Source organism: Nematolebias whitei, chromosome 15, assembly GCF_014905685.2.
Source record: "Nematolebias whitei isolate Nwh7 chromosome 15, NemWhi1, whole genome shotgun sequence".
NCBI lineage: Eukaryota > Metazoa > Chordata > Actinopteri > Cyprinodontiformes > Rivulidae > Nematolebias > Nematolebias whitei.
In genome coordinates, this window is record NC_056512.1 from 41,165,449 (window position 1) to 41,169,606 (window position 4,158).

The window sequence follows — 4,158 nt, forward strand, 5'->3', positions numbered from 1 at the left end:
AAGAAGCAGAACACTAGCTGAAAGCTAAGGACAGCAGAACACTAGCTAAAAGCTAAGGACAGCAGAACACTAGCTGAAAGCTGAGAAAAGCATAACACTAGCTGAAAGCTAAGAAAAACAGAACACTAGCTGAAAGCAAGAACAACAATAGCAGAAAGCTGTAAGAAGCAGAACACTAGCTGGAAGCTAAAATAAGCAGAACACTAGCTGAACGCTAGAAGAAGCAGAACATTAGCTGAATGCTAGAAGAAGCAGGACACTAGCTGAAAGCTAAGAAAAGCAGAACACGAGCTGAAAGCTAGAAGAAGAACACTAGGTGTAAGCTAAGGAAAACAGAACACTAGCTAAAAGCTGGAAGAATACTAGCTGAAAGCTAAGAAAAACAAAACACTATATGAAAGCTAAGAAAAACAGAACACTAGCTGAAAGCTAGAAGAAGAACACTAGCTGAAAGCTAAGGAAAACAGAACACTAGCTAAAAGCTGGAAGAACACGTGTAAAAGTACCAAAAAACTAACTTAAAGTATCAAAAGCTAGCAAGATAATGAATATTGCAAAGGCTAGCTCAAAGCTAAAAGCAGAAAAATGTTAGCTGAAAGCAAAAAGCAAAACACTTACAATGAGCAACAAAAGGTAACCTAGTAGCTAAATTTAACAAAATGACAGCTAAAAATAGTAAATCACCAGGTAAAGCAACAAAACTTTAGCCCCAAGTTGCAAAAGGTACAACTAGAAGCTGAAAAGTATCAAAATATTAGCAAAAAGTAGAACAATTTAAAAGCTAAAAGCAGCAAATTAGTTATTGTCTACACAAAAAAAGGTAAAGATAGAAAAAAAAAACGTACCGTAGCAAAAAAAAAAATAAAACTCCAGCAAAAATCCACAAGTGGATGAACTTTTTCAAACAGAAAAACATTTTGAATGAATTGAAAGGATTAAAATCTATTTCTATGGATAAAATATATTGTGTATATAAAGTTAAACATTTTTTAAAAATTACAACAAAAGTCAAGAGTGCCTTTTTCCTGAATGAGCTGAACGCTTCGAGGTAGGAACAGCTAAAATAACACAAAGTTTGCAGAAGCAGCAGCAAGATGTGCTGAAACATGCAGACACACAAAGACCCTCGTTAAAACATTTATTGATCATTTTCTGACTAGAGGAGGTTTTAGGTGGGGTCATCTGTCAGGACGGACCCGATGGGGCGTGTCGGTACAGCAGAGTCGGTCACAAGTTGTTTTTAATTCAAACCGTCGTGCACACCGTACGGTACTCAGAGGCTGCTAACGATGAGCTGTGACAGAACGAGCCGCGCTCTCCCAGCATTCCCAGCTCAGCAGCATGAGTCATCCTGAAATAAACAGGGCAGCAAGTCACATCCTGTCATGTGTCTTCACTTCTTCCCTGCACCGCCGTGCACGTGTGCAGAGAGAACGCTCGGAAATAATCTGGTTACCAGCTTCGAATTTAAATAGCCTCTTCGAATTGTTTAATCTGCTCTGATTGGTCGAGCTCATCTGGCTCGTCCTCGCTCTGGATTCTTTAAATCACATTTGAAGCTCCGCAGAGACCCGAACGGGCCGGTTCTGTACAGCTCCAGCCGTCGTTCACCACGGGCCTAAACTGAACGAGCTCCGACCGAGCAAAGTTCCAGAAACACCGAACGGCACACAGGCCTCAAATGTGCCTCTTCTCGAAGCAGACGGGGGCAACGTGTGGTCCGAGGGCCAAAAGTGGCCGTTGGACAATCTCCACCCGGTCCCCATTATCCTTGAGTGAAAAAACAACAACCTTCAAGAAGTTCATGAAAACCTGCCAACGAGACGGAATGAACGCTAACCATGCTACAACAGAATAAAGCCTGAAAAAGTCTTCCAGATTATTTATTCTCTAAGTGGCCCTTTGGTTGATTTAAATATGTTTATTCGACCTGTCTTAAAGAGTTTGACCCACCTGGGCTTCCATCCCGATGGTGCCTTCAAAGGCAGCAGGAAGTATTTAAACTGAACGACAACAGAGAACGTTTGTTGTTCCTTCAAATATAAAATGTGCTGCAAAATATTAAATCTGCACCTCGTTAAATCCCAATTAAACTGCTTCAGTTCAGGTGTGTTTAGGGATTACATATCGCCACCTTCATAATTTGCGTTTTAGTATTTAGCTGGTTTAATTTGATACCTAATTAAAGTAAAACCTAACGGAGTCACTAAGGTCTTGAGCTTGGTTCGGTGGATTCTCTCGGCTGTTTTCTGGTCATTTAAACGCTGAAACAAACGTCTTCTGTGCGTTTTTATTTCCCTTCAACGAGCCACAAAGTGTTTGTGAGGAGGCAGAAAAAAGCTGATGTTTGAACTCTCGCTGCAGGAGGCCGGATCAGAACCAAACCACAACGCCTTTTAATCACTTCCAGGTTGTGTTGAGGCGCCCGTTTACAAGCACTCGGTCCGTGTCATCATTAATGGCCTTTTTAAACTCACGGTTCACGACTGAAACTCCCCAGAATCCATGAACATGTTATAAATGTGTCTTTTTCTGTTTTTCAGCAGCGTTGACTGCCCTGGGTGTAGAACATGGGACAGGACGGTCTTGTGATCTCCGAGTGTGACTTTGAGCTCATGTGATTCCAGTTTTCACGGTTAGTTGTCGGAGCATTCGGGAGTTCTGAAGTTCCTGAAGCCAGCCCGTCCCCGACAGGGACATGAGGCCTTGTTGTCCTCTCCACGGGGGAATGTCTCACGCTCCTCTGACAGAACTGTGCTCCGTCACGTCTCTGTCTTCCAGATCTACAGTTGGATCTGCAGGATGGATGTCACAGAAACTAATGTACCGCCCCCTTTTGACCTCTGACCTTTACTTCCTGCTTCCTGCCCCCCTTTGTTCACTCCAGCAAACTAAATGTGTTTGTAACTTCTGCTACTTTTAGCTGTTAGACAGCTTTTTGCTACTTTTAGCTTTGAGCTCACCTTTTGTTGCATTTATCTTTACACTATTGCTTTTTGCTACTCTTGCTATTTCAGCTTTTAGTTAGCCTTTTTCTACATTTAGTAACGTTTCTAATATGTTTGGCTTTTAGCTAGCCTTTGGCTACCTTTAGCTTCAAGCGAGGCTTTCACTACTTTAGCAATCCTTTTGACATGTTTAGCTTTTAGCTAGCCTGTAGCTATGTTTAGCTTCCAGCTAGACTTTCACTACTTTAGCAGTTCTCTTGATATTTAGCTTTTGGCTTTCCATATGATGCAATTATCTTCAAGCTAGCCTTTCACTACTTTAGCAGTTATTTTGATATATTTAGCTGCTGGCTTGCCTTATGAGTCAGAGTTTCTTTATTGTCATTCGCACCTCGTGTGGTACATGTGGTGGAGCGAAATTATGTATGATACAGTTAGCTTTTAGCTTCTAGCTAGACTTTTACTACTTTAGCAATCATTTTTATATTTAGGTTTTAACTTGCCTTTGGCCACTTTTAGGTTTAAGCCAGCCTTCCACTACTTTAGCAATGCTTTTGATATGTAGCTTTTGGCTTGCCTTATAACACAATTAGCTTTTAGCTAGCCTTTGGCTACTTTCAGCTTCAAGCTAGGCTTTCACTACTTTAGCAATCCCTGCTTTGATATTTAGCTTTTAGCTAGCCTTGCTGCTTCAGTTTTTAGCCTTTTGCTACCTAACCTTTTGCTGTTTTTAGATAACAGGCGAAGAAGAAAACGCTGAACTTTGGCGCTGCTCTCAGTGTTTAATCTGAAAATGTTTTCTTTTAAAAAAGAAGCTTCGGTTTAGTTTAAAAACTGGACCCTCCTATTTTCGAGCTGCTTCTCAGTTTTTTGTAGGATCTGACTCACCGCCTGCAGGAGCAGATCAAAAGTCCCCAGGAGTCCTCCAGACGTTTCAGTTTTTCATGCTGGGCTGGAGAATCTGTTCACCCAGTTTCTGAACGTCCTTCATTGATCCAAAAACTTACATCTAAAACTCTGAGCTTAAAACAAGAAAAAAGAAAAAGAGAAAACTCTGAAGAAGTTCTGAGAGTCCACATGGAGCTTCAGCCAACCCAAACTCCTTCACCCCAGAACCCTGCAACAACTCACACTCCCTCCTCCCACTGTCCTCGTTTCATCTGACACACACACACACACACACACACACACACACACACACACACACACA

General features: G+C 41.6%; 1 protein-coding gene across 1 annotated transcript in view; it reads right to left on the reverse strand.

The window, feature by feature from the left end:
* si:ch211-51c14.1 (protein kinase C and casein kinase substrate in neurons protein 1) overlaps positions 1–3,912 on the reverse strand; it is an 18,181-nt gene extending 14,269 nt beyond the window's left edge. The window contains exon 1 of the mRNA XM_037688705.1: positions 3,837–3,912. The gene's annotated coding sequence lies outside the window, so the exon portion shown is untranslated. The remainder of the gene's footprint in view (positions 1–3,836) is intronic.
* Between the last annotated feature and the right edge of the window lie 246 nt (positions 3,913–4,158).